Source organism: Nannobrachium achirus, assembly GCF_963921795.1.
Source record: "Nannobrachium achirus genome assembly, chromosome: 4".
Lineage (NCBI taxonomy): Eukaryota > Metazoa > Chordata > Actinopteri > Myctophiformes > Myctophidae > Nannobrachium > Nannobrachium achirus.
In genome coordinates this window covers 5,205,426-5,217,794 of record NC_137813.1, presented here as the reverse complement: position 1 = coordinate 5,217,794, position 12,369 = coordinate 5,205,426, and the positions used below count along the sequence as shown (strand labels likewise).

The following is a 12,369-nucleotide window of genomic DNA, read 5'->3' as shown; positions in this document are numbered from 1 at the left end:
TGTACAAGATCAAAACGTGTCACACTGTAGATTTTTGCTATTTTTGTGTGATATAGGACATATGAAGTTGGGCATTAAGAACACATAAAAGTTACAAAAATATGCGGTTTCTGCCCGACAGCATATGCAATGTGGCCCTCTGTGGGTGTGGAGTACATACTGTATATAGTGTCCCTCTATGTCAGGGGTGCACACACATTTTTGACGTGAGATCTACGTTTTAAAATGACTAGCTCGACATGATCTACCCATCCAAAATGTTTTAGCTGAGGGCCTGAGGGAGGCTTTGGAATAGCAGCACTGGTGTTACATTTTAGACAAACACACTTACTGTAAGGGGGAAATAAATGGGAAATACTGGGGGGAAATGTCTTCATCCCATTCTGTATGGAAGTGGTAGGTTTTGGGGTTCTTTGTATTGCTACTGACTCTTGAACAAAGCATTGTGTTGGAGTTTTGCCTACTTTAGAAGCCATGAAGGGAGCTGACAGGCCCTTCTTGATGTCATATTGGCATATTCTTTTTTATATTTTAATTATATATTTTTAGAGCCATGTCATGTGGTCTACCTGCACACCCTTGGTGATCTACTGGTAGATCACCATCCTTTTGGGCACCACTGCTCTATGTCATCAACGTTGTCCAGCCCTAACCCTGTGTTACGGCAACTTTGGTGAGGATTGGACATTGGTCCACTCACGTGGCCCCCCTGACTATTCTCAAAGCCGACCTCATGAACAGAACGTGTGTCGAGTTTGCCAACAGTGTGCTTGTGGTCCCCGGGGGCATACATACCCCCTGAACAGTGTTTTTTTTTGGCCAAGATTGGAGCAACAGTGATTCTCGCAAGTCTGGAGTTTGTAAGGTTCACCGTCGACCCGCCCTCTAGGCAACTTTAATGCAAGATGTGTTAATGAAATGGAATAGTGTCATATAAACATCAATCATTATGCTACAGCATATCTTGGAGCGCTTTAAGTAAAGTGACATGTTTAACAAATCCTGCAGCAGCAGTAGAAAACGCAGAAACAGAAAGCAAGCAAGCAAGCAAGCAAGCAAGAAAGAAAGAAAGAAAGAAAGAAAGAAAGAAAGAAAGAAAGAAGCCTCTCTTTGTCATTTTGGTCTCTCTCATGTCGGACATCAAACAACATCAGAAATCGTTTCTCTTCTGTCTTTCGTCTTCATATTTTCTCGCGCGCGTGTGTGTGTGTGTGTGTGTGTGTGTGTGTGTGTGTGTGTGTGTGTGTGTGTGTTACTCTGTAATCATTAATCAGTCTAGTTGCGTGTCTGCCTGCAGGCCACAGACAGACACAAAGGATGACGCACACACACAGAGAGAAACACAAACCGACCGACCGACAAAAATAGTGGTGAAACTTTTCCCTCCACTTCCAAGGGTGGGGAGAGAGAGAGAGAGAGAGAGAGAGAGAGAGAGAGAGAGAGAGAGAGAGAGAGAGGGAGAGAGAGAGAGAGAGAGAGAGAGAGAGAGAGAGAGAGAGAGAGATGCTAAAAGTAGAGTTGGGCGACGTGTGTGACATGAATATATGCCAGTGTCGGCTGAGAGACGAAAGAATACCACCGTATGCCAGTGTAGATGAGGTATGCGTGTGCGTGTGTGTGTGTGTGCACGGCATGGTGTCTGCGTGTGATTGACTGCTGCTACGTCTCTGTCGGGTGGAAAAAGCCCACACGTCCAAAACTGTCACTTTATCAGGATAAAAATGTTAGTGTTAGCAAATTAGCAAAAACATCAGGTTTATAAGCTCACTTCGCCTCGTACAGCAACACGGTTATTATTGCTACTTGCGCATGAGGCTAGTGTGACACATCAGGGTGTGAATTCACACAAAAACTGATGGATATGAGGGGATTCTGCCTGAGAGTTTGAGTTAGTTGGAGGCGACTTTGGCGGATCGACGTCTCAGACAAAAACGAAGAAAAAGTTAGAGCAGCCCCCAGTTAACAGCGCTATACAGTGTGTGTGTGTGTGTGTGTGTGTGTGTGTGTGTGTGTGTGTGTGTGTGTGTGTGTGTGTGTGTGTATTTGTGCGTGCGTGCGTGTGCGAGCGCGTGTGGTAAATAAAATGGTAAATGGTGCATTTATATAGCGCCTTTATCCAAGGCGCTTTACAAAGATTCTGCATTACATTCACACACACATTCACACACACATTCACACACACATTCACACACACACATTCACACACACATTCACACACATTCACACACACACATTCACACACACATTCACACACACACATTCACACACACATTCACACACACATTCACACACACATTCACACACACACATTCACACACACACACACACACATTCACACACACATTCACACACACATTCACACACACACACACACACACACACACATTCACACACACACATTCACACACACATTCACACACACACATTCACACACACATTCACACACACATTCACACACACATTCACACACACACACACATTCACACACACATTCACACACACACATTCACACACACATTCACACACACATTCACACACACATTCAGACACACATTCACACACACATTCACACACACATTCACACACACACACATTCACACACACATTCACACACACATTCACACACATTCACACACACATTCACACACACACACATTCACACACACATTCACACACACATTCACACTCACATTCACACACACACATTCACACACACATTCACACACACATTCACGCACACATTCACACACACATTCACACACACATTCACACACACATTCACACACACATTCACACACACATTCACACACACATTCACACACCGATGGCTAGGAATGGAGCTCGAAACAAGGGCCCGCTACAAACTCGATACATTTATTGAGTACCCGGTATCAATAAGCTTTGGGCTTATCAAGCCTGTTATCGAGCACAGCGTGACGTCATGTTTAAACAATCAAGACAAGAGGCGATCAAGACATTATTACGGTACTATTCATAAAATAAAGCCATTTAACAGTTATGAATGAATTGATTGACTAATGAATGATTGTTTTAATGATATTTAATTGCGACCGTCAGGGAGCAGTTTACTATGAAAACCTCCACCGGCCGTCCGTCCGTCCGTCACACGTCACACGTCACACCTTTGCTCTGCTCATATCTCCGCATCAGTATGACATCACACCACATGTGTACACAAACCTTTGTGTACGTTGCTGTGGCAACAGTCTGTTGTTGCTGGTCTGTTAGTGTACGTTAGCAACCACCTTAGCAACCATGGTTTTACCCTAGCAACCAACTATTTACCCTAGCAACCAACTGTTTACCATAGCAACCATGTTTTTTTACCCTAGCAACCAACTGTTTACCATAGCAACCAGATACGCAGAGCAGGGATCTCCATATATGGGCATAAACAGGTGACATCACACTGATGTCAGATACTCAGAGCAGGGATTTCTCCATAATATATGGGCATAAAAGGGATTCTGTTAGGGATCTCCATATATGGGCATAAAAGGGATTCTGTTAGGGATCTCCATATATGGGCATACAAGGGATTCTGTTAGGGATCTCCATATATGGGCATAAAAGGGATTCTGTTAGGGATCTCCATATATGGGCATAAAAGGGATTCTGTTAGGGATCTCCATATATGGGCATAAAAGGGATTCTGTTAGGGATCTCCATATATGGGCATAAAAGGGATTCTGTTAGCTGTTAGTGATCTCCATATATGGGCATAAAAGGGATGCTGTTAGGGATCTCCATATATGGGCATAAAAGGGATTCTGTTAGGGATCTCCATATATGGGCATGAAAGGGATTCTGTTAGGGATCTCCATATATGGGCATAAAAGGGATTGTATCCCAGATGATGCCCTGTTAGGAGATCCACACTAACAGAATCCATATATGGTCCTACCGACAGCTGCTATAAGCCAACCCTGGCGATAAGGTCTGAGTCGAAGAAATGCTTCTTTCCTGGCAAGAATTGCCCCTTTATACTGTAGGGCTCGTTTGTGTATTGTATGACATCACGCCACATCATCGGCTGAGGACTGTGTGATGTCATCATATCTCCATATATGGAGACATAAGTTGCTCATGCCCAAATATGGGCTGGTGAGGTCAGACTTAGTGTGATGCGTAGGTTATCTCCATATATGGAGATTCAACTTCAATGAGTAACCATGGCAAACTGTCAACTGCCCGTATGTCTTGATAATTGGTAAAACAAACTTTTGGCCTATTTGTGGAGATAAGCGACCAACGGTCGCTTATCTCCCGATTAGGGAGTACTGGTGATAAGATTTGTTACTTAAAGCTGTACTGTGGAAGCTGCTCAACTAGTGGTCAGTAGCGGTATTGCTTTTTTCGGCCGGAGTCGCCGCAGACCACCGGACCGGGGGTCCGCGGACCACCGCGGCCGCCGTGAGCACCTCCGCCTCGCCGATACGCATCCGTAGAGCCGTCTCCCGTCATTTTTAGACCAGGATTGAGGGAGTAGCAGGCAAGATTCCTTCACCAATGTAAACACAGTTGCTGAGGGAAGCTACTTCCTTTAGAGACAGCAAGACTCGCTGTGATTGGCCGGTAGTTTATCATGTGGGAGATGACATCATTTTGCCGGGAAATACAGCCCCTGTCACAGCTATGTAGATAGATAGATAGACATAAAGAAAAGGCTTTTGGGGCTGAAATTAACGGAGTGGGGGTTCTAAAACTTTAGAGATTTAATAGTTAGGACAATTTTAAGATATGTTTTATAAAAAAAGTTACATAGTATAACTTTAATTGTCATCTTTATAGATGATGGTGGAGCCACAGACACACAACAACTGGCCAATATAAAAAGATACCAGTTCTGTTCAGAATTTATCATCTCAAACCTTTCCACCAAATATTAGAAAACGCTCAATAGTGAGCTCGATAAAAGCTCGGCTCAATAAGCAGGATCGATAAGTGTTCATTATCAATGAAATAATAATAACGAGCTCCATCCCTACCGATGGCAGAGGAAACCATGCAAGGCACCAACCTGCTCACCAGGAGCAACTAGGGGTTCAGAGTTTTGCTCAAGGACTCTTCAACACTAACTCTGGGGGAGCCCGGGATCGAACTGGGAACCTTCCTGGTTCCCAATCGGCCGCTCTACCTCCTGAGCCACTGCCGCCCCATGCACACACGCACGCACAGACACTGACAGAGAGTATATTATGGGTCCATTTAGCTCCATTTGCACTTAAAGGATTGCTTCACCACTTTTCAACCTATCTTCATATAATAGGTCCTCACTAATGTTCATAATAAAATTGCACAAAAAATAATCTACTCGGTCCAAGTCTCTTAGGAGAGCTGTGGGAAGTTCAGAAATCCATAGTCTTGTCTTGTGACATCATCAATGGGGAATCCAAGCTAATAGAAAATGCAGGCTTTCTATTCCTGAAAAGATGCAATTTTACGAAGCTGTTCTCGCGATAATAAAAATCTAAAAATATATATATATTTTTTCAAAAATATTGTTTAAAAAATAAATCTGTCAAACGATGATGTCACAAGACTATGGATTTTTGAACTTCCCACAGCTCTCCTAAGAGACATGGACCGAGTAGATTTTATTTTTGCAATTTTATTATGAACATTAGTTAGGACCTATTGTATGAAGATAGGTTGAAAAGTGGCAAAGTCCTCCTGTGAAAGTATAACAGTTATACTTATTATTTTACTTGTTATTTTACTGTTTACTAAACATACAGTACATACACAGAGAGCAATGCAATTCAAAGTGCATGATTTTAATTGCTTTCATAAACAGGCCTTTTTTTGTGGACTTTGGTATTTAGGAATAATACAGGCTGTAATAAGGTGTTATTTGTGCCAAACAGACAGACACACACTGGAATGCACACACACACGCACGCACGCACGCACGCACGCACGCACGCACGCACACAGACGCGCACACACACACACACACACACAGACACACACACACACACACACACACACACACACACACACACACACACACACACACACACACACACACACACACACACACACACACACACACACACACAGTAAAGATAAGGAATCCAGCGACACATCAAAGAGGCCTGGAAAGAAAATAATAAATACATAAAGGAGGGGGGAAAAGACACACAAAGCACATAAAAGAGAGAAATGCAAAACTGAAATATCCAACGGCCCTCTGAAGAAGAAGAGAGAAAGAATTAAATAAAATAGAAATGTTTTTCATCCTCTGTCCCTAGAGAGAGAGAGAGAGAGAGAGAGACTTTTTTGACTTTTAAAAAACCCTTTTATTTAGACAATACTATCAATTACATTCATCTCGCATAAAGTATTGCAATTAAACAAAAATGCTCCAGTCATTTTTTTTACTTAAAAACAAGAGATTTTACATTTTTCCTTTTTTTTCTTTTTCCTTTCTTCTTTTTTAAACAGTTCAAATAAAAAACAAATTGTTCAACGCTGGGACCTCTAAGCTCCCTCCCTGCACCGAGTCCTCCTCCGCACCCAGCCCGGTTCCAATAATGTCCTGGACACCACAAACTTGCAACATTACAGTGCATGGCAATGCTTTGATGCCGTCTTAGTTCTATCAGATTTTCAGAGTAGCCTTTTGAGTCAAAACACATTTCCAACTCAGGGAAAAGGTTCTCCCCATCTGAACTCCTTACAAGTTCCGTATCATCCGCAGACAGCGTTCTTGTCCATTGTCTCAAAGAGCCCACACAGCAAACTGATGTTAGCGACCCCAACCGATCAGCTGCCCGCTCCTCCACCATTAAAGAGCCGTCCACACAGCAAGCTGATCTTAGCGACCCCAACAGATCAGCTGCTCGCTCCTCCACTATACTTTGACCAGCTACATCCAACAGTCTCTTTGCATTTGAAATATCCACTCCAGTGGCCCGTGGCACACAGTCTTTGAGTGAAGTCTGATGTTGGACTGCTTTATGAGTCCGTCCTGGCCCCTCCAACCAGAGGCCCTTCTTTGCGTTTGCAATAACCACTCCAGTGGCCCGTGGCACACAGTCTATGAGTGATGTCTCATGTTGGACTGTATTACGAGTCCATCCTGGCTCCACCACCCAGAGGCTCTTCCTTGAAACAGTATTGGCATGCAGCGGTCTGCACCATTGTCCAGTCAAACATTGCCCACCGAGCATCTTCATGTCCATCAAAAAACAAGGCTACGTGAAAAAGAGGACTCAGCGCAGAGAAAGATCCACACCACAGCACCAAACAATTCATGAACATGACAACAAAATTAAGATGCATTTTTTCCAGTGTCATCATTCAACTCTAGATTAACTTTTGTAATCATTTTTTTCAACCTGCAAATCTCTTGGTCAGTGAGAGCCCCCTGTGCCCTTTTCTTCATATTTAATTTGGCTGATTTCACAAACATCTGTTTTCTAGGGAAATGCTTTTCAATTTTCAAAAATCTTTCATTTTTAGTTTTCTGTAGAAACTGTTTCATTTCCGACAGCTCATAAACACCTGCATCATCACTTTCCCAATCCAAGTCAGAATCACTTTGTATCTCTTCAGCTGTCACCTTTTTGGCTTGAGACCCATTTAGACTTTTCGCCTTTCTTTTCTGTCTCCCTACCTTTAACTTCTCCTCCTCCTCTCCCATATCAACTTCAACAACCAGACCTCCTCCCCCCTCCACCTGACTAGCAGTGGGAGTACTGTCCTCTTGAGCACAAATAACGCTCTCTTGGCTTGCCTCAGGTTCAGCAGCACTAGGCACCTTCTCTCCATCCCCCCCACCTTCCTCTCCCCCAGTTCCACCTGCTTGCCCAGTGCCCACCTGCCCCCATGGATTCTCCCCCCTTGCCTTTTTTCTAACACTAGTCCCAGCTGCAGTAATGTCCCTCTCAGGACAGGACCTGACCAAATGTGTGTCCTCCCCACAGCCAAAACATTTCATGTTCTCTGTTGTTGCATAAATTGTGTAATCAAACTCATCAACTTTCAGTTTGAAAGCAATAGTAAGCTCTTGGTTCCTATCAGTCATGACCATATGTAGCATTCTCCTGTGGGAGACGACATGTTTCAAAGCAGGTGATTTACAGCCCGAAGGCAGCTTCTTAATGGGCGACACTACTTTCCCAAACCTAGACAACTCTTTAATAATCATCTCGTCGTCTATGAATGGGGGTACGTTTGACAGCAAAACTTTCTTTGCTGGTGTAGTGAGGGGCGTTACCGCCACAAACGTGTCTTTAACTACTATACCGTTTGTAATGACAACGTTCGCTTTATCCACCTCATCCACAAAGATCACCACGCCACCATTCATTCTGGCAGCAGATTTAACGCTCGCGGACCCCACCGCGGCCGCTACCGCTAAACTACACTCCTCCACGGAGCACGGAAAACTTGGCGAGATCTTAAAGCCATGTTTCCTTGTGAGTGTTGTGAACAGCATGACGCCGACAGCAGCGTCTGCTGCTGCTGCGGCGCGGAGCAGTCCCACAACCCCGCAACCAACACAGGTTTAAACACACTAGTGAATAAAACCTACAAACTGAACACAAGGCAGAAAAAACATAGAAAAGATAGAAAACCAAGCTCACTCGCTCCGTAGAACCTCGCACTCCACACCACTCCACGCCACCCTCCGCTCACACACCACGCATGCACGCAGAGAGAGAGAGAGAGAGAGAGAGAGAGAGAGAGAGAGAGAGAGAGAGAGAGAGAGAGAGAGAGAGAGAGACTACCAACAGTGAACCACCAAGTTGTCAAAAGTGACATAATATTTGAGCTGATTCAACCAACACACAGAGGAGGAGGATCCACAACTGCAGAACTGTGTATAAAACACCTAAATGTCCACATGGTGTCAGAGACAGCATGTGGACACACCCACCCACGCTACGCTACTATCAGTAGCCATCAGATTGCTGTGCAATAAACACCACACATGGCTTTCTGCCTGGTGTCTGACGTCGTCATAGTGGTTTTACACACTGATCTGTGATTTTCACCAGTGGACATCTCCGATAAGTCGGTCTGCTGTCCCCAAACTGATGTACTGATGCTTTGTCACAAAAAGAATTGTGACTTACCATGCAGCGTCACAGGAGAGACACGATTTATATATTTTCTTCCTAATTTGGATGCAAGACAACAAGACACTTGCGTGGTATTTGTATGCAGTGGTGTACACTTTTGAGGTTTTTACTTTAATTTTCAATACTTTTACTTCTACTCACTACTGTACATCTTAAAGGCAAATATATTTTTTTTGCTAAAACTTTACTGTTACTTTGTAGATTTGAAAATAAATAGTTTAAGTATCAATAGGCTCATGGGCTCCACTCTAGGACTGCTGAGTTCTAAGACCAGAACTGAATCAAAAGTAATCAACAAACTGTAATATACAGAATTGTCAAACATTGGGCAAATTGTTAAATAATATAAGAAAGAGGCAAAGATTCTGAAAATCTAGAAGCTTTTCACATTATCTATCTGCAGAATGAAGTCGAACTAAATAAAACCAATTCAAATTATATCAAACTTTATTTATATGGCAAATTCCAAACAATAGAAGCTGACCAAAGTGCTGTACAGGGTTGAGAGAAAACAGAAGATCAACAATGCCTCAACTAACTTACTTGTCAGGGTGGGGGTTCCCCAGTTCAGATGATTATTTTGGGGGTTCCACAGTTCAAATAATATGATAGTTTTGGGGGGTCCCCAGTTCAAATAATATGATAGTTTTGGGGGGTCCCCAGTTCAAATATCATTATTTTGAGGGGTTGCGGCCTGCAAAGGTCAATGAGAACCAGTGTCTTGGATCATCACCATAACTCGCATGTCATTCAGTGACTCTCTGTTCTACTCTACAGTGTCCAGTGACATATACTGTATAAAGACATAAAGTACACTCATAAAACAATAATAAAAACACTACACATACAGTACACTCATACACTAACATTTATTCTACCTGTACAGTATTAACATCCTGGTTACTTGTTATGACATTATAAATGAATTATAATATAGGTCTGTCAAGTTGATTTTGTCAATGTTTGTTCCGATAAAAAGAAATATGGAAAACATAAAATCGATAACATGAATCAAATCCATAGAGTAATGATTACACCATAGGTTAACAAGACATATGGAACCAAGGTGTATGAATAAAAGATAGTCATAAAAATAGATGTTTAAAGGAGTAGTTCACCCCCAAAATGACTTTTTTTCTATTGATTAGTCATGCCATGGAGAGTAGAGTTCAATAATATTTTTTGGTTTTTGTCACATTCCTAAGACAAAAATTTGATTCGAGTAAATTTACCCCCATTGATTCCGGATGGTGACCCGTTTCGAAACGGGTCACCATCCGGAATCAATGGGGGTAAATTTACTGTTATCACATTACACAGCCTGCTCACAAAGCAGGCTGAGAGAAAGACAATAAAACAATAAAGGAACCATTATTGACTCATGACATGAGAGAAAACAGCAGTGTGATCTAGTTGAGGTCACACAACTCAGCAGTGGCTCCAGATGAACCATAAAGCCCAAGTCCAGCATGGAGGTTGTGTGTGAAGGTGGTGTGTTCTGTGTGAAGGAGAGTCATGGTGTCTGCAGACACTCTGTAGAAGGACAGAGTACCTGCACCGTGGTCCACGTACACTCCTACTCTGGAGGAGACACGGCCTGGGAGGTGAGTTCTACTGTCTCTGTGTCTGAACTGATAACCTTGTTTGGTACACACTAAAGACCATGATTTATCAATGGATCCAAATAAACATTCATGAGAGACTGCTATATCAACCCTGCCTCCACTCCACTCTGCCTCCCAGTAACAGCGTCCAGTCAGAGCTTCTCTACTCAGAACCTGAGCACATCCAGTGAATCTCTCTGGGTGATCAGGATATGATTGTGCATTGTCCATCAGTGTTACCTTCCTGTTCTCTTTAGACAGAGACAGGTGTTGATGAGCAGTGTTTGGATCCAGTGTGATTGGATGTGAATATCGTAAGAACTCAGCTCTGGTCTTGGGCTCTGGTCGTGTTGACAGTAAAACATCCACTCTGTTCACTGTCTCTGAGACGTTTGTCCCTTCCACTGTAAGAATGTCCTCAATATTGTCCCTCATCTTGGACATGGCCGCGGTCACATCTTCAAAGTATCTCAGAGGACGGATGTGGCTGCTGACTGGGTGTGTAGATTCACTGATCCTTGAGAGAGAGGAGGTGAAACGCTGTAGAAAGTGGATGTGATCCTCTGTGAGTGACAGCTGCTGCAGCTCAGCATGTCTCCTCCTCAGTTCAGAGAGCTCCTGCTCCACTCGCCTCCTCACTTCTTCGGCGCCGCTCACTTGACGTTCCTGCTGCTCTCTGATCTGCTGCCTCACCTCAGATCCTCTTCTCTCCATGGAAGAGATGAGCTCAGTGAAGATGGTGTCACTGTCCTCCACTGCTCTGTCAGCACAGTGCTTGATGGACTCCACCTCCTGGTGAAGAACCTTCACGTCTTTCTCTCTCTTTCTCTCTCTCCAGAAAAAACATGGATTCTCTTCTGGATCTTCTGCAGACTCGAACCGAGCTCTTTCTGTCTCTCAGTCCGTTCTGCTTCAACTGAGATCGTATTATGACCTTTGTGTTCATCCATGGAGCACAGATAACAGATACACTGCTTATCGGTACGACAGAAAATCTCTCTGACCTTGTTGTGACGAGCACAGATGTTCTCCTGAAGCTGGCTGGAGGCTTTGACCAGCTTGTGTTTCTTAAAGGCAGGAAACTGATAGTGAGGCTGGAGGTGAGGGTCACAGTAGGACACCAGACACTGAAGACAAGTCTTCACAGCTTTCAGTCTCCTCCCAGTGCAGACATCACAGGCCACATCTCCAGGTCCAGCGTAGCAGTGATCAGGAGGAGCATCTTGGAGTCCTGTCTTCTTCAGGCTCTCCACCACCTCAGCCAACATGGTGTTCTTCTTCAGAACAGGTCTTGGGATGAAGGTGTGTCTGCACTGTGGACAGCTGAACCTCCCTCTCTGATTATCCTGCTCCCAGAAGCCCTCGATACACCTCCTGCAGTAGCTGTGTCCACAGGGAACAGTCACTGGATCCTTCAGGAGATCCAGACAGATAGAACAACACAACTGTTCCCGATCCAGTTGAACTCCCTGCTGCGCCATTTCAGTACGACTGTATGTCTGTCTGTCTGTATGTCTGTCTGTCTGTCTGTATGACTAACTGATGGAGTGTAGTTTGGTTTGATGTCCTCATAGGTCACATGAGATGAGAGCTCCTTTCTGGTTGGTTCATAAAGACAAGCCACACTGACCCTTGTCCCTTTTATTGGGCTG

General features: G+C 43.8%; 1 protein-coding gene and 1 pseudogene across 2 annotated transcripts in view; both read right to left on the bottom strand.

The window, feature by feature from the left end:
• Positions 1-12,369, bottom strand: part of cep112 (centrosomal protein 112) — a gene marked incomplete at both ends in the record, with an annotated part of 95,387 nt that overhangs the window by 12,002 nt on the left and 71,016 nt on the right. The gene's annotated exons all lie outside the window — the stretch shown is intronic.
• Positions 10,523-12,198, bottom strand: LOC308283993 (E3 ubiquitin/ISG15 ligase TRIM25-like; annotated as a pseudogene). The gene has a single exon. The product of its transcript is annotated as an E3 ubiquitin/ISG15 ligase TRIM25-like (transcript).